This window comes from Pleurodeles waltl, chromosome 12 (genome assembly GCF_031143425.1).
Source record: "Pleurodeles waltl isolate 20211129_DDA chromosome 12, aPleWal1.hap1.20221129, whole genome shotgun sequence".
NCBI lineage: Eukaryota > Metazoa > Chordata > Amphibia > Caudata > Salamandridae > Pleurodeles > Pleurodeles waltl.
Genome location: NC_090451.1, coordinates 306,060,792 through 306,081,408, shown reverse-complemented (window position 1 = coordinate 306,081,408; position 20,617 = coordinate 306,060,792). Strand labels below are relative to the sequence as shown.

The following is a 20,617-nucleotide window of genomic DNA, read 5'->3' as shown; positions in this document are numbered from 1 at the left end:
GATAGTGACTTGGAGGGAAATTCCCCCCCTCCAGTCCTACTTAGGGAGAGCAGGGCTTCTCAAGCCCTGACTCCACAAATAATAGTCAGAGATGCTGGTTCCCTCACAGGAGGGACCAACAACTCTGAAATCACTGAGGATAACCCCAGTGAAGAGGACATCCAGTTAGCCAGGATGGCCAAAAGATTGGCTTTGGAAAGACAGATCCTAGCCATAGAGAGGGAAAGACAAGAGATGGGCCTAGGACCCATCAATGGTGGCAGCAACATAAATAGGGTCAGAGATTCTCCTGACATGTTGAAAATCCCCAAAGGGATTGTAACTAAATATGAAGATGGTGATGACATCACCAAATGGTTCACAGCTTTTGAGAGGGCTTGTGTAACCAGAAAAGTGAACAGATCTCACTGGGGTGCTCTCCTTTGGGAAATGTTCACAGGAAAGTGTAGGGATAGACTCCTCACACTCTCTGGACAAGATGCAGAATCTTATGACCTCATGAAGGGTACCCTGATTGAGGGCTTTGGATTCTCCACTGAGGAGTACAGGATTAGGTTCAGGGGGGCTCAAAAATCCTCGAGCCAGACCTGGGTTGACTTTGTTGACTACTCAGTGAAAACACTAGATGGTTGGATTCAAGGCAGTGGTGTAAATAATTATGATGGGCTGTACAATTTATTTGTGAAAGAACACCTGTTAAGTAATTGTTTCAATGATAAACTGCATCAGCATCTGGTAGACCTAGGACCAATTTCTCCCCAAGAATTGGGAAAGAAGGCGGACCATTGGGTCAAGACAAGGGTGTCCAAGACTTCAACAGGGGGTGACCAAAAGAAAGGGGTCACAAAGACTCCCCAGCAGAAGGGTGATGAGACAACCAAAACTAAAAATAGTAAAGAGTCTTCTACAGGCCCCCAAAAACCTGCACAGGAGGGTGGGCCCAGAGCCTCTTCACAAAACAATGGGTACAAGGGTAAAAACTTTGATCCCAAAAAGGCCTGGTGTCATAGCTGTAAACAGCATGGACACCAAACTGGAGACAAGGCCTGTCCCAAGAAAGGTTCCACTCCAAACTCCCATCCAGGTAACACTGGTATGGCTAGTCTCCAAGTGGGATCAACAGTGTGCCCAGAGCAAATCAGGGTCCACACTGAAGCTACTCTAGTTTCTGAGGGTGGGGTGGATTTAGCCACACTAGCTGTCTGGCCGCCTAACATGCAAAAATACAGACAGCAACTCTTAATTAATGGGACTAGAATAGAGGGCCTGAGGGATACAGGTGCCAGTGTCACCATGGTGACAGAGAAACTGGTTTCCCCTGGCCAATACCTGACTGGAAAAACTTACACAGTCACCAACGCTGACAATCAGAGAAAAGTACATCCCATGGCAATGGTTACTTTAGAATGGGGAGGGGTCAATGGCCTGAAGCAGGTGGTGGTCTCCTCAAATATCCCAGTGGACTGTCTGCTTGGAAATGACCTGGAGTCCTCAGCATGGGCTGAGGTAGAGCTAAAAACCCATGCAGCAATGCTGGGTATCCCTGAACTGGTGTGTGTGAAAACAAGAGCACAGTGCAAGGCACAGGGTGAAAAAGTAGAGCTGGAGTCTGGAAAAATGGCCCAGCCTACCAAGAGAACAGGAAAGTCAGTTGGGAAGCCAACTGCAACACAGCAAAAGAAAGGGAACCTCTCTTCTCAGGAAGAAGTTCTGCCCTCTGAGGGAACTGAGCCTTTGGAGCTTGAACCTTATCAGGTTGAGCTCTTAGGCCCAGGGGGACCCTCAAGGGAGGAGCTGTGTAAGGGACAAGAAACCTGTCCCTCTCTTGAAGGCCTTAGGCAGCAAGCTGCTGAAGAGTCCAAAGGCAAGAAAAATGGAACACATAGGGTCTATTGGGAAGATGGGCTCCTGTACACTGAGGCCAGAGACCCCAAACCTGGTGCCACTAGGAGAGTGGTAGTGCCTCAGCTGTTCAGAGAGTTCATCCTAACATTGGCCCATGACATTCCCCTTGCTGGACATTTGGGACAAACCAAGACGTGGGAGAGGTTAGTCAACCACTTCTACTGGCCCAATATGTCCAACATGGTTAAGGAGTTTTGCCTCTCCTGCCCCACCTGTCAAGCCAGTGGTAAGACAGGTGGGCACCCAAAGGCCCCCCTCATTCCACTTCCAGTGGTGGGGGTGCCCTTTGAAAGAGTGGGTGTGGACATAGTTGGTCCACTGGAACCTCCCACAGCCTCAGGAAATATGTATATCCTGGTAGTAGTGGATCATGCTACCAGGTATCCTGAAGCTATTCCCCTTAGGTCGACTACTGCCCCTGCAGTAGCCAAGGCCCTCATTGGTATCTTTACCAGAGTGGGTTTCCCTAAGGAGGTGGTGTCTGACAGAGGTACCAACTTCATGTCAGCATACCTAAAGCACATGTGGAATGAGTGTGGAGTGACTTATAAATTCACTACACCTTACCATCCACAAACTAATGGCTTAGTTGAGAGATTCAACAAGACATTAAAGGGCATGATCATGGGGCTCCCAGAAAAACTCAAAAGGAGATGGGATGTCCTCCTGCCATGTCTGCTTTTCGCTTACAGGGAGGTACCACAGAAGGGAGTAGGGTTCTCACCCTTTGAACTTCTGTTTGGTCATCCTGTAAGGGGACCACTTGCCCTTGTTAAAGAAGGCTGGGAGAGACCTCTCCATGAGCCTAAACAGGACATAGTGGACTATGTACTTGGCCTTCGCTCTAGAATGGCAGAGTACATGGAAAAGGCAACCAAAAACCTTGAGGCCAGCCAACAACTCCAGAAGTTTTGGTATGACCAAAAGGCTGCACTGGTTGAGTTCCAACCAGGGCAGAAAGTCTGGGTTCTGGAGCCTGTGGCTCCCAGGGCACTCCAGGACAAATGGAGTGGCCCTTACCCAGTGCTAGAGAGGAAGAGTCAGGTCACCTACCTGGTGGACCTGGGCACAAGCAGGAGCCCCAAGAGGGTGATCCATGTAAACCGCCTTAAGCTCTTCCACGACAGGGCTGATGTCAATCTGTTGATGGTAACAGATGAGGATCAGGAGGCAGAGAGTGAACCTCTCCCTGATCTTCTGTCATCAGACCCAAAAGATGGTACAGTAGATGGAGTGATCTACTCAGACACCCTCTCTGGCCAACAGCAAGCTGATTGTAGGAGAGTCCTACAACAGTTTCCTGAACTCTTCTCCTTAACCCCTGGTCAGACACACCTGTGTACCCATGATGTGGACACAGGAGACAGCATGCCTGTCAAAAACAAAATCTTTAGACAGTCTGACCATGTTAAGGAAAGCATCAAGGTGGAAGTCCACAAGATGCTGGAATTGGGAGTCATTGAGCGCTCTGACAGCCCCTGGGCTAGCCCAGTGGTCTTAGTCCCCAAACCTCACACCACAGATGGAAAGAAAGAGATGAGGTTTTGTGTGGACTACAGAGGGCTCAATTCTGTCACCAAGACAGATGCTCATCCAATTCCAAGAGCTGATGAGCTCATTGATAAATTAGGTGCTGCCAAATTTCTAAGTACCTTTGACTTGACAGCAGGGTACTGGCAAATAAAAATGGCACCTGGAGCAAAAGAAAAGACAGCATTCTCCACACCTGATGGGCATTATCAGTTTACTGTTATGCCCTTTGGTTTAAAGAATGCCCCTGCCACCTTCCAAAGGTTGGTGAATCAAGTCCTTGCTGGCTTGGAGTCCTTTAGCACAGCTTATCTTGATGATATTGCTGTCTTTAGCTCCACCTGGCAGGATCACCTGGTCCACCTGAGGAAGGTTTTGAAGGCTCTGCAATCTGCAGGCCTCTCTATCAAGGCATCCAAATGCCAGATAGGGCAGGGAACTGTGGTTTACTTGGGACACCTTGTAGGTGGAGGCCAAGTTCAACCACTCCAACCCAAGATCCAGACTATTCTGGACTGGGTAGCTCCAAAAACCCAGACTCAAGTCAGGGCATTCCTTGGCTTGACTGGGTACTACAGGAGGTTTGTGAAGGGGTATGGATCCATTGTGACAGCCCTCACTGAGCTCACCTCCAAGAAAATGCCCAAGAAAGTGAACTGGACTGTGGACTGCCAACAGGCCTTTGACACCCTGAAACAGGCAATGTGCTCAGCACCAGTTCTCAAAGCTCCAGATTATTCTAAGCAGTTCATTGTGCAGACTGATGCCTCTGAACATGGGATAGGGGCAGTTTTGTCCCAAACAAATGATGATGGCCTTGACCAGCCTGTTGCTTTCATTAGCAGGAGGTTACTCCCCAGGGAGCAGCGTTGGAGTGCCATTGAGAGGGAGGCCTTTGCTGTGGTCTGGTCCCTGAAGAAGCTGAGACCATACCTCTTTGGGACTCACTTCCTAGTTCAAACTGACCACAGACCTCTCAAATGGCTGATGCAAATGAAAGGTGAAAATCCTAAACTGTTGAGGTGGTCCATCTCCCTACAGGGAATGGACTTTATAGTGGAACACAGACCTGGGACTGCCCATGCCAATGCAGATGGCCTTTCCAGGTTCTTCCACTTAGAAAATGAAGACTCTCTTGGGAAAGGTTAGTCTCATCCTCTTTCGTTTGGGGGGGGGTTGTGTAAGGAAATGCCTCCTTGGCATGGTTGCCCCCTGACTTTTTGCCTTTGCTGATGCTATGTTTACAATTGAAAGTGTGCTGAGGCCTGCTAACCAGGCCCCAGCACCAGTGTTCTTTCCCTAACCTGTACTTTTGTATCCACAATTGGCAGACCCTGGCATCCAGATAAGTCCCTTGTAACTGGTACTTCAAGTACCAAGGGCCCTGATGCCAAGGAAGGTCTCTAAGGGCTGCAGCATGTCTTATGCCACCCTGGAGACCTCTCACTCAGCACAGACACACTGCTTGCCAGCTTGTGTGTGCTAGTGAGGACAAAACGAGTAAGTCGACATGGCACTCCCCTCAGGGTGCCATGCCAGCCTCTCACTGCCTATGCAGTATAGGTAAGACACCCCTCTAGCAGGCCTTACAGCCCTAAGGCAGGGTGCACTATACCATAGGTGAGGGTACCAGTGCATGAGCATGATACCCCTACAGTGTCTAAATAAAACCTTAGACATTGTAAGTGCAGGGTAGCCATAAGAGTATATGGTCTGGGAGTCTGTCAAACACGAACTCCACAGCACCATAATGGCTACACTGAAAACTGGGAAGTTTGGTATCAAACTTCTCAGCACAATAAATGCACACTGATGCCAGTGTACATTTTATTGTAAAATACACCACAGAGGGCACCTTAGAGGTGCCCCCTGAAACTTAACCGACTATCTGTGTAGGCTGACTAGTTTTAGCAGCCTGCCACAAACCGAGACATGTTGCTGGCCCCATGGGGAGAGTGCCTTTGTCACTCTGAGGCCAGTAACAAAGCCTGCACTGGGTGGAGATGCTAACACCTCCCCCAGGCAGGAATTGTCACACCTGGCGGTGAGCCTCAAAGGCTCACCTCCTTTGTGCCAACCCAGCAGGACACTCCAGCTAGTGGAGTTGCCCGCCCCCTCCGGCCAGGCCCCACTTTTGGCGGCAAGGCCGGAGAAAATAATGAGAAAAACAAGGAGGAGTCACTGGCCAGTCAGGACAGCCCCTAAGGTGTCCTGAGCTGAGGTGACTCTGACTTTTAGAAATCCTCCATCTTGCAGATGGAGGATTCCCCCAATAGGGTTAGGATTGTGACCCCCTCCCCTTGGGAGGAGGCACAAAGAGGGTGTACCCACCCTCAGGGCTAGTAGCCATTGGCTACTAACCCCCCAGACCTAAACACGCCCTTAAATTTAGTATTTAAGGGCTACCCTGAACCCTAGAAAATTAGATTCCTGCAACTACAAGAAGAAGGACTGCCCAGCTGAAAACCCCTGCAGCGGAAGACCAGAAGACGACAACTGCCTTGGCTCCAGAAACTCACCGGCCTGTCTCCTGCCTTCCAAAGATCCTGCTCCAGCGACGCCTTCCAAAGGGACCAGCGACCTCGACATCCTCTGAGGACTGCCCCTGCTTCGAAAAGACAAGAAACTCCCGAGGACAGCGGACCTGCTCCAAGAAAAGCTGCAACTTTGTTTCCAGCAGCTTTAAAGAACCCTGCAAGCTCCCCGCAAGAAGCGTGAGACTTGCAACACTGCACCCGGCGACCCCGACTCGGCTGGTGGAGATCCGACACCTCAGGCGGGACCCCAGGACTACTCTGATACTGTGAGTACCAAAACCTGTCCCCCCTGAGCCCCCCCAGCGCCGCCTGCAGAGGGAATCCCGAGGCTTCCCCTGACCGCGACTCTTTGAATCCTAAGTCCCGACACCTGGGAGAGACCCTGCACCCGCAGCCCCCAGGACCTGAAGGACCGGACTTTCACTGGAGAAGTGACCCCCAGGAGTCCCTCTCCCTTGCCCAAGTGGAGGTTTCCCCGAGGAACCCCCCCCTTGCCTGCCTGCAGCGCTGAAGAGATCCTGAGATCTCTCATAGACTAACATTGCGAACCCGACGCCTGTTTCTACACTGCACCCGGCCGCCCCCGCGCTGCTGAGGGTGAAATTTCTGTGTGGACTTGTGTCCCCCCCGGTGCCCTACAAAACCCCCCTGGTCTGCCCTCCGAAGACGCGGGTACTTACCTGCAAGCAGACCGGAACCGGGGCACCCCCTTCTCTCCATTCTAGCCTATGTGTTTTGGGCACCACTTTGAACTCTGCACCTGACCGGCCCTGAGCTGCTGGTGTGGTGACTTTGGGGTTGCTCTGAACCCCCAACGGTGGGCTACCTTGGACCAAGAACTGAACCCTGTAAGTGTCTTACTTACCTGGTAAAACTAACAAAAACTTACCTCCCCCAGGAACTGTGAAAATTGCACTAAGTGTCCACTTTTAAAACAGCTATTTGTCAATAACTTGTAAAGTATACATGCAATTTTTATGATTTGAAGTTCCTAAAGTACTTACCTGCAATACCTTTCGAATGAGATATTACATGTAGAATTTGAACCTGTGGTTCTTAAAATAAACTAAGAAAAGATATTTTTCTATACAAAAACCTATTGGCTGGATTTGTCTCTGAGTGTGTGTACCTCATTTATTGTCTATGTGTATGTACAACAAATGCTTAACACTACTCCTTGGATAAGCCTACTGCTCGACCACACTACCACAAAATAGAGCATTAGTATTATCTATTTTTACCACTATTTTACCTCTAAGGGGAACCCTTGGACTCTGTGCATGCTATTCCTTACTTTGAAATAGCACATACAGAGCCAACTTCCTACAAACCTTTTATACAACTACACAAGAATAAGGTCGTCCTAAGGACTAATCCTAAATTTTTGCCAGAGGTTATTTCACCGTTCCATCTAAATCAAACAGTGGAACTTCCAGTGTTCTTTCCACAGCCAGATACCGTAGCTGAAAGGGCACTACATACATTAGATGTCAAAAGAGCATTAATGTATTACATTGACAGAACAAAGAACATCAGAAAGACTAAACAACTATTTATTGCATTTCAAAAACCTCATGCAGGAAACCCAATATCAAAACAAGGTATAGCCAGATGGATAGTTAAATGCATCCAAATCTGCTACCTTAAAGCTAAACGACAGCTGCCCATTACACCAAGGGCACACTCAACCAGAAAGAAAGGTGCTACCATGGCCTTTCTAGGAAACATCCCAATGCAAGAAATATGTAAGGCAGCCACATGGTCTACGCCTCACACATTCACCAAGCACTACTGTGTAGACGTGTTATCCGCACAACAAGCCACAGTAGGTCAAGCCGTATTAAGAACATTATTTCAAACTACTTCAACTCCTACAGGCTGAGCCACCGCTTTTGGGGAGATAACTGCTTACTAGTCTATGCAAAACATGCGTATCTACAGCGACAGATGCCATCGAACTGAAAATGTCACGTTCGATGGCATCTGTCGCTGTAGATACGCATGTTCTGCAATAGCTCGCCATCTGGTGTTGGGCCGGAGTGTTACAAGTTGTTTTTCTTCGAAGAAGTCTTTCGAGTCACGGGACCGAGTGACTCCTCCTTTTGTCTCCATTGCGCATGGGCGTCGACTCCATCCTCGATTGTTTTTTTTCCGCCATCGGGTTCGGACGTGTTCCTGTCGCTCCGAGTTTCGGAACAGAAAAAATAGTTAATTTCGGAAGATTTTCGTCGGTATTGTTGCGTTCGGGATCGGCATACTTACATTCAACACCGCATCGAAGATCGAAGAGCTCCGGTGCCCTTCGGGGTAATTTTTCGATCCTCCGTCGGGGCCTGGTCGGCCCGACCGCGTGCTGAAGAACGCCGATGGAACGGACCCCGTTCCGTTTCTGCCCCAAATGCCACAATAAATACCCCTACACAGACCAACACTTGGTCTGCAACCTGTGCCTGTCACCTGAGCACAGCGAAGACACCTGCGAGGCCTGTCGTGCGTTCCGGTCCCGAAAAACACTCCGAGACCGTCGAGCCAGAAGACTTCAAATGGCGTCCGCACCGACAGCCCGACGGGAGTTCGAGGAACAGGAAGAGGAAGGTACCTTCTCGATCCAAGACTCAGACTCCGAAGGATTCGACGATACACAAACCGTGAGTAAGACGTCGAAAACCACACAAAGAAACATTTACAAGGCCCAGGGGACGCCACTGCCACCAGGCCATGGCTCAACCCATAAAATCGGTGACCGACCGTCGGCACCGAAAAAGGCCCAAACAGTGCCGAGATCGTCCGACTCCGGTCGAGACACCGGCACGCAGCCTTCTCGGGACCGAGAAAGTGCTGGAGACAAGCCTCGACACCGAGATGCCGGTGTGGACACGGCTCGACGCCGAGACAGCGGCACCGAAACAGATCGACGCCGAGAGGTTTCGGCCCCGAAAAGGAAAAAAGTCACCTCGGAGCCGAAAAAACACGCAGACACAGTTTCGACGCCGAAACAAACTGCAAGCGACCCAGCTTCAGGCTCTTATACAGAAGAGCACTCGCTAACCTCCCAAATGCAGAAGCATAGGTTTGAGGAAGAGCTACAAGCAACTGATGCTGACCATACGCAAAAGCGTATCTTCATTCAGCAGGGGACAGGAAAAATAAGCACCCTTCCCCCCATTAGGAGAAAGAGAAGGTTGGAGTTCCAGACGGAACAAGCACCACAACCAAAAGTGGTGAAAAGAGTTACACCACCACCCTCTCCTCCGCCCGTGATTAACGTTTCACCAGCACAAACGCCATCACACTCCCCAGCTCACACCACCATGAGCCAGGGTGACCAAGACCAGGACGCATGGGACCTATACGACGCCCCAGTGTCAGATAACAGCCCAGAGGCATACCCTACAAAACCATCTCCACCAGAAGACAGCACCGCGTACTCTCAGGTGGTGGCTAGAGCAGCACAATTTCACAACGTAAGCCTCCACTCAGAACAGGTCGAGGATGATTTCCTGTTCAACACACTCTCCTCCACCCACAGCTCCTACCAAAGCCTGCCTATGCTCCCTGGTATGCTCCGGCACGCAAAAGACATATTTAAGGACCCGGTCAAAAGTAGGGCAATCACACCAAGGGTGGAAAAAAAGTATAAGCCGCCTCCTACAGACCCGGCTTTCATCACAACACAGCTGCCACCAGACTCTGTTGTTGTAGGAGCAGCTAGGAAAAGGGCCAACTCTCACACATCTGGAGATGCACCACCCCCAGATAAAGAAAGCCGCAAGTTTGATGCAGCTGGTAAAAGAGTCGCAGCACAAGCTGCAAACCAGTGGCGCATCGCGAACTCCCAGGCACTACTTGCGCGCTATGACAGAGCCCACTGGGACGAGATGCAACATCTCATTGAACATCTGCCCAAAGACTTCCAAAATAGGGCAAAACAAGTGGTTGAGGAGGGACAGGCCATCTCCAACAACCAGATCCGCTCCTCCATGGACGCTGCAGATACAGCTGCACGGACAATTAATACATCTGTAACTATCAGAAGGCATGCATGGCTCCGAACGTCTGGATTTAAACCAGAGATTCAACAAGCAGTTCTCAATATGCCTTTTAATGAAAAAGAACTGTTCGGTCCAGAAGTGGACACAGCGATTGAGAAACTCAAAAAAGATACGGACACTGCCAAAGCCATGGGCGCACTCTACTCCCCGCAGAGCAGAGGGAATTACAGCTCATTCCGTAAAACGCCCTTTCGAGGGGGGTTTCGGGGTCAAAGCACACAAGCCAGCACCTCACAAGCCACACCGTCCAGTTACCAAGGACAGTATAGAGGAGGTTTTCGGGGACAATATAGAGGAGGGCAATTCCCTAGAAATAGAGGAAGATTCCAAAGCCCCAAAACCCCTACTACTAAACAGTGACTCACATGTCACTCACCCCCTCCACACAACACCAGTGGGGGGACGAATAGGTCATTATTACAGAGCATGGGAGAAAATCACTACGGACACTTGGGTTCTAGCAATTATCCAACATGGTTACTGCATAGAATTTCTACAGTTCCCTCCAAACATACCACCAAAAGCACAAAATTTAACAACACACCATTCCAATCTCCTAGAGATAGAAGTGCAGGCACTATTGCAAAAGAATGCAATCGAATTAGTGCCAAACACACAAATAAACACAGGAGTTTACTCACTGTACTTTCTGATACCAAAGAAGGACAAAACACTGAGACCAATCCTAGACCTCAGAGTAGTCAACACTTTCATCAAATCAGACCACTTCCACATGGTCACACTACAAGAAGTATTGCCATTGCTAAAGCTGCACGACTACATGGCAACTTTAGACCTCAAGGATGCTTATTTCCATATACCAATTCACCCATCACACAGGAAATACCTAAGGTTTGTATTCAAAGGAATACATTACCAATTCAAGGTACTGCCTTTCGGATTAACAACCGCACCAAGAGTCTTTACCAAATGTCTAGCGGTAGTCGCTGCACACATCAGAAGGCAGCAAATACATGTGTTCCCATATCTAGACGACTGGCTAATCAAGGCCCATTCGTTAATAGAGTGCTCAAATCACACAAATCATATCATACAAACCCTCTTCAAACTAGGGTTCACCGTCAATTTCACAAAATCCAAGATTCGGCCACGCAAGGTACAACAATACCTGGGAGCCATAATAGACACATCAAAAGGAGTAGCCACTCCAAGTCCACAAAGAATTCAAAATTTCAACACCATCATACAAAGCATGTATCCAACACAAAAGATACAAGCAAAGATGGTATTACAACTCCTAGGCATGATGTCATCATGCATAGCCATTGTCCCAAACGCAAGACTGCACATGAGGCCCTTACAACAATGCCTAGCATCACAGTGGTCTCAAGCACAGGGTCACCTTCTAGATCTGGTGTTAATAGACCGCCAAACTTACCTCTCGCTTCTGTGGTGGAACAACATAAATTTAAACAAGGGGCGGCCTTTTCAAGACCCAGTGCCACAATACGTAATAACAACAGATGCTTCCATGACAGGGTGGGGAGCACACCTCGATCAACACAGCATACAAGGACAATGGAACGTACATCAAACAAAACTGCATATCAATCATCTAGAACTTCTTGCAGTTTTTCAAGCACTAAAAGCTTTCCAACCAATAATAGTTCACAAATACATTCTCGTCAAAACAGACAACATGACAACAATGTATTATCTAAACAAGCAGGGAGGGACGCACTCCACGCAGTTAAGCATGTTAGCACAAAAAATTTGGCATTGGGCAATTCACAACCAAATTCGCCTAATTGCACAGTTTATACCAGGGATACAAAATCAACTCGCAGACAATCTCTCTCGAGATCACCAACAGGTCCACGAATGGGAAATTCACCCCCAAATACTGAACACTTATTTCAAACTCTGGGGAACACCTCAGATAGACTTGTTTGCGACAAGGGAGAACGCAAAATGCCAAAACTTCGCATCCAGATACCCACACAAACAATACCAAGGCAATGCCCTATGGATGAACTGGTCAGGGATATTTGCTTACGCTTTTCCTCCTCTCCCTCTCCTTCCTTACCTGGTAAACAAACTCAGTCAAAGCAAACTCAAACTCATATTGATAGCACCAACTTGGGCAAGGCAACCCTGGTACACAACGCTGCTAGACCTATCAGTGGTACCCTGCATCAAATTGCCCAACAGGCCAGATCTGTTGACACAGCACAACCAAAAGATCAGACACCCAGATCCAGCATCGCTGAATCTAGCAATCTGGCTCCTGAAATCCTAGAATTCGGGCACTTACAACTTACCCAAGAATGTATGGAAGTCATAAAACAAGCAAGAAGGCCATCCACCAGGCACTGCTATGCAAGTAAATGGAAGAGGTTTGTTTGCTACTGCCATATTAATCAAATACAACCACTACACACAACTCCAGAACATGTAGTGGGTTACTTGCTTCACTTACAAAAATCTAACCTAGCTTTCTCTTCCATTAAGATTCACCTTGCAGCAATATCTGCATACCTGCAGACTACCTATTCAACTTCCCTATATAAAATACCAGTCATTAAAGCATTCATGGAGGGCCTTAGGAGAATTATACCACCAAGAACACTACCTGTTCCTTCATGGAACCTAAATGTTGTCCTAACTAGACTTATGGGTCCACCTTTTGAACCCATGCACTCCTGCGACATACAGTTCCTAACCTGGAAGGTGGCATTTCTCATCGCCATTACTTCCCTGAGAAGAGTAAGCGAGATTCAGGCGTTTACTATACAGGAACCTTTTATACAACTACACAAAAATAAAGTCGTCCTAAGGACCAATCCTAAATTTTTGCCAAAGGTTATTTCACCGTTCCATCTAAATCAAACAGTGGAACTTCCAGTGTTCTTTCCACAGCCAGATACCGTAGCTGAAAGGGCACTACATACATTAGATGTCAAAAGAGCATTAATGTATTACATTGACAGAACAAAGAACATCAGAAAGACTAAACAACTCTTTATTGCATTTCAAAAACCTCATGCAGGAAACCCAATTTCAAAACAAGGTATAGCCAGATGGATAGTTAAATGCATCCAAATCTGCTACCTTAAAGCTAAACGACAGCTGCCCATTACACCAAGGGCACACTCAACCAGAAAGAAAGGTGCTACCATGGCCTTTCTAAGAAACATCCCAATGCAAGAAATATGTAAGGCAGCCACATGGTCTACGCCTCACACATTCACCAAGCACTACTGTGTAGACGTGTTATCCGCACAACAAGCCACAGTAGGTCAAGCTGTATTAAGGACATTATTTCAGACTACTTCCACTCCTACAGGCTGATCCACCGCTTTTGGGGAAATAACTGCTTACTAGTCTATTGCAGAACATGCGTATCTACAGCGACAGATGCCATCGAACTGAAAATGTCACTTACCCAGTGTACATCTGTTCGTGGCATCAGTCGCAGTAGATTCGCATGTGCCCACCCGCCTCCCCGGGAGCCTGTAGCAGTTTGGAAGTTACCTTCAATTATTTATATATGTATCATCTCAACCTTAAATAAGTGCATACTTAGTCACTCCATTGCATGGGCACTATTACTACAATTCAACTCCTACCTCACCCTCTGCGGGGAAAAACAATCGAGGATGGAGTCGACGCCCATGCGCAATGGAGACAAAAGGAGGAGTCACTCGGTCCCGTGACTCGAAAGACTTCTTCGAAGAAAAACAACTTGTAACACTCCGGCCCAACACCAGATGGCGAGCTATTGCAGAACATGCGAATCTACTGCGACTGATGCCACGAACAGATGTACACTGGGTAAGTGACATTTTCATTACCCAGTGTACATCTGTTCGTGGCATCAGTCGCTGTAGATTCGCATGTGCCCACCCGCCTCCCCGGGAGCCTGTAGCAGTTTGGAACTTACCTTCAACTATTTGTATATGTATCATCTCAACCTTAAATAGGTACATACTTAGTCACTCCATTGCATGGGCACTATTACTACAATTCAACTCCTACCTCACCCTCTGCGGGGAAAAACAATCGAAGATGGAGTCGACGCCCATGCGCAATGGAGACAAAAGGAGGAGTCACTCGGTCCCGTGACTCGAAAGACTATTTCGAAGAAAAACAACTTGTAACACTCCGGCCCAACACCAGATGGCGAGCTATGCAAAACATGCGAATCTACAGCGACTGATGTCACGAACAGATGTACACTGGGTAAGTGACATTTTCATTTATTCTAATGCTGATACCTCTGACATGATTAAAAACAATATATAGGGATATAGTAAAATAATGTCTACACTCCCCATATAAAAATCAGATTGGTATAGTTACTAAATCTCGTAGTAGAAATTAGTAAAAAGGAGAAAGTAAGCACAGGATCCCCTGTGTCACTCTATATCGTAGGTCAACAGGTTTCTCGCTGTTTTATAGTCAATAAATGATCTTATGCGATTCGTCAGGACCTTAGTACATACCTAATCCTTTAAACAATGGAGAATCCCATAATAAGGAAATCAAAACCTAGAAAAAATAGGGAAGAAAGAAACCAAGGTCAAAGCATTGCATAGTCATCAAAAGTGACGTGTTCACGATGTCCTGAGATATAACCCCATACATTTGTGAGGGATCTCAAAGGTGCCATGTGACAAAGATATAATATTAAAAAAATAAGAGAAAGCCAACTTGGCAAAGGTTCCACAATGCTTACCCTCCAAATACTAAAGGTAGGGCCTCATCGGGGTAACATCAGGCTTTGGAAATCCACTATGGTCTAGGTATACACACAAAGAACAAAACCTTAAATAATACATTCGTTAGATAAGGAATCTGATTGTGTAACACACTTATAAAGACCATAATAGACAGGGTGGGTTATTCAAAACCAAACTCCTATCGATGACAATAATTACAAGACCTATTATCGTGTCATAGCCAGATAGAACTAAGTACAGAAAGACACATAGGCTGACGGATGCTAATGGCTCAACAATAAAATAAAAGGAAGTCAACACATAGTAGTATTAAACTCTATACGTGTAGATATGAGCACTATGTCGTCAAAAGGTATACTTATGGTGTAATTTAAGTACTCCAAAGGAGGGAAATCACAAGGTTACGAAAAGAATAGTAGTACCGCACTGGGCAAAGATATCACTAACATATTAAAGGTAGAAAGAGGGAAGTGTTAACAAAAGTCAACTCAAAAACCATGGAATGCGCAAAAAATGCTGGCATAAACTATTATTATAAAATGTTATGAGAAGTCAGAGGGGTGCAAATGACGAACCAATCCGAACTAGGTAAGCGCGAAATTAACAGCGCATTCCAGTTTGTACAAAGTCAATACCGGTCGAGTGAGCGTGTGGAAATCACAGCGCGTCTCAACTCGTTCCATTAATCAATATAAGCGAGTGAGCGCGCGGGACCATTAGCGTGTCTCAACTCGTTCGTCAGGTTGATAAAGGGGACACAGTGGTGTCCTTACTTTGAACCGCGTAAAAACGCGGGTAGGAACGAGCCGCGATAGGAAGAAGCGGCTCGTTGTTGTAATAAACGCAGGCGAGGATAACAAGCCTGTGTCTGGGAGAGACCGAATCGGAAAAGTTATAGAGGCTTCTCAAGAAGGCACTTACTTCGAGTTGAGCCAAAAAGTCCTTGACCACCTACGCCTGCTGATAATCCCCGGAACTCGAGAGGCAACCAGTATGAAAGTCATTAAAAAGGGAGGGGGAGGTCAGAAATGGAGAAAGGACTCCCAGAAAGAATAAGTGAATAAAACGGAAGGACGACAACAGACTGTGTCGGCCATCTTGAAGAGGGTCTGTAGAAAGGATATCAAATATACTATACAGTGGACAAAGGAAGTTCCCAACACTAATCCTTAGGATGAAGTTGGACCCACCTAAAAAAATCAGCATTTTGGAGAGGGAAAAGGTTTCTGTTTTAAGGAAGAGTGCCGTAACAAAAAAACGGAAACGGTAATAAAGACACATGCATATGGTTCTCATTGGATAAAACTAGTCCACTGAATATCGTCGTTAAGTCCAGATATATGGGTCTTGAGTCTGAAGACCCACCGCTGTTCTTTCTCAAAAAGTCTTGTTGTACAGTCTTTGTTGTCTCTGATGGTTTCTAGAACAATCCAACTAATGTCATCAGGAGTATGTTGTTTCTCAATGTAATGATTAGTCAATTTTGTGGAGGACCTCTTGCATCTAATGGTGCTTCGGTGTTCGTTGATTTGGATTTTCACCATTCTGGTAGTCATACCAATGTACTTCAGATCGCACGGACATGTGATCATATAGATACAGTCTTTAGTGCGGCAAATGGTATGGGATCTCAATTGCCATGTCTTGAGTTCGCCTAAGTCTACCTCTTGGGTATTCCTAGTCATAGAACAGACATTACAACCACCACAAGGGTAATGTCCCTTGACCTTAAGCCATTGACTGGGACCGGTGTTGTCAAGGAGTCAGTGTGTTGTAGACAACACCACCACCATGTGGTACAGCAACAAACAAGACGTAGTGGGGTCATGGACCCTTTGTCAAGAGGCTCTTCGCCTCTAGACCTGGCTGGAACATCAGGGCATTTCCCTGGTGTTCCAACATCTGGCGGGCTCCCTGAACGCCAGGGCAGATTAACTCAGCTGACAATGCGTGGTCGATCACGTATGGCGTCTCCATCCGGAGGTAGCGCAAGGTCTCTTTCTTCAGTGAGGAGAACCTTAGTTAGACTTGTTTGTCCCGTAGAGAACGTGCAATGTCAGCTGTTTTACGCGTTGGAGTTTCCAAGGCGGCACTCGCTCTGCGACGCTTTTCATCACGAGTGGAGCTCAGGCCTCCTGTACGCCTTTTCGCCCATACCACTTCTGCCCAGAGTTCTGAAGAAGATCAGGCAAGACCGGGCCCAAGTAATCCTGGTGGCTCCGGACTGGGCACGAAGATTCTGGTATCTCGAGCTCTTGAGCATGGCCATAGTTCCTCCTATCAGACTGCCTCTTCGGGAGGATCTTCTGTCGTAGCAACAGGGGAGGGTCATCAACCCAAACCTGTCCACCCTCTGCCTCCTTGCATGGAGATTGAGCAGCGACAGTTGACGTCTTTTGACCTGCCACCCAAAGTCTGTAACTTCATCTTTCCAGCCAGGCGTCCCTCAACCAAAACTGTATAGGCCTGTTGTTGGAAGAAATTTGTGGCATGGTGCATCGACAAATCTGTCGATCCTCTATCTGCTCCTCTCTATCAAGTTCTTCTCTCTATTCTTTCCCTTTCCCAACTAGGCTCTACCCTGAGCACCCTTAAGGGATATCGCTCTGCTATCTCTGCTTTCTTGAGGTTACCAGATCAACCTTCTTTATTCAAATCTCCCATTGTTGGGAGGTTTCTTAAAGGCCTCACACATCTTTTCCCTCATATCCCATTCATCATGCCCAAATGGGATCTGAACCTAATCTTAACATACCTTATGTGTGCCCCATTCGAGCCACTTCACGATTGCCCTTTACGGCTCTTAACCATCAAAACTGTCTTCTTAGTTGCCATCACCTCTAAATCACCTTTCCTGGTAATAGACCCCCGACAAAGTGGTACTTCGCATAAGGGCTTCTTTTCTACCTAAATTAGTGACACCCTTCCACGTCAGGCAGTCCATCACGTTGCCTACCTTTTATGCAACCCCACATCCCGTACACGAAGAGGAGAGACGCCACTGCCTGGATCCAAAAAGAGCATTGGCGTTCTACCTTGATCATACCAAAGACTTCCGGGTGGACGATCAACTCATTGTGGGATATGTGGGTGCAAAGAAGGGGAAGGCGGTGCAGAAGAGGACCATTTCGCGATGGGTGCTCTTATGCATCAAAATGTGTTACGCTGTGGCTAAGAAGGAAAACCCCTAAAGGTTTGAATGCTCGCTCCACTAGAGCTACTGCTGCTACCACAGCGCTAGCACAGGGCGTTTCAGTCCTGGACATCTGTCAGGCAGCAACGTGGGCATCTCTGCACACTTTTACCAGACACTACTGCCTGGACAGTCAGGCCAGCAGGGACGGCTACTTTGGCCGTTCGGTCCTGCAGGCCTTCTTGGTGTGATCTTGGTTTGCAGCCCACCACCGGGGATGGTATTGCTCGGGTATCTATACAGAGGTAAGGAATCTGCAACTAGAAGTCTCTATCAGATGAACAAGTTACTTACCTTCGGTAACCAGATATCCGGTATAGACATATTCTAGTTGTAGATTCCTTTCCGACCCGCTCATCCTCCCCGCACTGCAAACTGATTTCTAGGGACAGGAACGTCCTTTTAAGGGCCCTAGTTTTGGTGCACAATTCTCAGTGTCCTTCATGGCTCCGCGCTACTGGTGTGGAAAGTTGTGAAAAGAAACTGACGTTAGCGCACTGGGGTGGCACCTATATACGACTGCGACATCATCACGGCGACCACGACACCAGCAACGCCCGCAGAGTAAACTGACGCCACCTGACGGCGCACAGAGGTACTGCTCGAAGCTAAATCTCCGGATCCAGACTGACGCTTGGGAAAATTCAAAGGTAAGGAATCTGCAAATAGAATATGTCTCTACCAGATATGTCATTACTGGAGGTAAGCAACTTGTAGAAAAGTCCCCTGGTCCTTCTAAATAGAAATTAAAAAAATTACAAGATAGTTAGGCCTTAAAAAACTACTTAAGATGATTGTGTCAGATTCTAAAAAGGTCCAAACTATTTTAAAAACCATGTCTGAAGCAGCAGGTCCCTCCGTGGAGCTCAACTTGGCCCCCTACAAAAACCTTAAATTTGTCCAACTTAAGGCCCTCTGCCAAACATGGAAACTTGCCATGAGCCCTAAACCCACAAAAGCCCATCTGCAGCAGTTGCTAGCAGAAAATGATAGGGCCATGGTAGAAAAAGAAGCCCCCTTGGGGGAAAAGGATGTTGTGGAGGATGCTAATTCCCTCAACATTCCATCCAATAAAAACACCATTGGGAGCACTTCTGACAGTATTCCAGCTGATGTAGATAATGAAGATCCTTATCTTCCAAAACTAGCTAAGAGGATAGAATTAGAGGCTAAACTCTTAGCTATAGAAAAAAGGATTGTGATGGACCTAAAACCTATCACTGGTGGCAGCAACAACTTAATAGGGGGAAACAAATAGCTTTTGACCCTGAAACTCCCCAAACATGTGAAAGGAGATGATATCACTGAATGGTTCTCAGCCTTTGAGAGGGCTTGTATCATTAGGAAACTCAGCAAAAAGTATTGAGGTTGTCTACTCTGGGAGCTGTTTTCAGGCAGGTGTAGAGATAGACTCCTGACACTTGATGAGATATATGCAGCATCATATGACCTCATGAAGGGAACCCTGATTGAGTGCTTTGGATTCACCACTGAGGAATATAGAATCAGTTTCCGAGAGACTCAGAAAACCCAGAATCAGTCCTGGGTTGTTTTTGTGGACTTTTGTAGGAAGCTGGCTCTCTTTATATTGCACTAAAGTAAAGTACACTGTGTAGAGTCAAGTGGATCCCTAATTGGTATTGTAGAAGCAAAAGTAGATAGGACTAATACTCCTTTTGTGGTAGTATGGGGGGTGAGCAGTTAGGCTTATCAGAAGGTAGTGCTAAGCATTTGTTGTACTGGCAGAGGCAATAAATGAGAGACACACTCAGAATAAATCCAAGTCCAATTTAACAAGGGACTTATCTGTGTGCCAGGGCTGTGCCAATTGTGGAGACAAAGGTACAGTTTTAGGGAAAGAACACTGGTGCTGGGTCCTGGTCAGCAAGGTCCTGCACACTTTCAATCAAAGCTGGTATCAACAAGGCAAAAAGTTAGGGGGGTAACCATGCCAACAGTGGCATTTTCCTACAATCATCACATTATACTAGAGCAACAGTGGCTACCACTGCATTAGCACACGGAGTACCAGTTCTTGATATCGGTCAGGCGGCAACGTGGACTTCCTTGCACACGTTCACCAAACATTTCTGCTTGGGCATTCAGGTCCGTAGGGACGGGTATTTTGCCAGTTCAGTCCTGTAGGACTTTCTAGTATGATCTTGGTTTGCACACTTATCTCCGGGGATGGTATTTTTGGGTATCTATTAAAAAAATAAGGAATCTGCAACTTTGTCTCTATCAGATGGACAAGTTACTTACCTTCGGTATCGCCTTATCTGGTAGAGACAATATCTATTTGCATATGCCTTACTGACCCACTCATCCTCCCTGCTCTGCGAAATGTTTTCTGGGGACAGGGACTCCCTTTCAGGGCCTTGATTTGTCACACCATTAGTTGGTGGTCTTCATGGCCACACATTTATTTTTAACATCTCATCCCAGTCACCAGTGTTATTCTCCAGTTAACAAAATTTCCTTGAACAGAAAAACAATAGCCTTAAATACGTGATGATAGGTATTATTATAAGCGCATATGAAATTAAATACTACAAGAGATAACCTAAGATGTAGATGAGTCATGTCTAGGTTCAGATGATGTGTTTTATACTGCAACTATATGTGTTATAGACAACTAGAGAGGTATGTGAAAGTTCATATGTGACAAAGAATGGGAGAGACAGAAATCAGCATACC

The 20,617-nt window shown here is 47.0% G+C and overlaps 1 protein-coding gene across 1 annotated transcript in view; it reads left to right on the top strand.

Moving 5' to 3' along the window:
• RBL2 (RB transcriptional corepressor like 2) overlaps positions 1 to 20,617 on the top strand; it is a 533,156-nt gene that overhangs the window by 369,282 nt on the left and 143,257 nt on the right. The gene's annotated exons all lie outside the window — the stretch shown is intronic.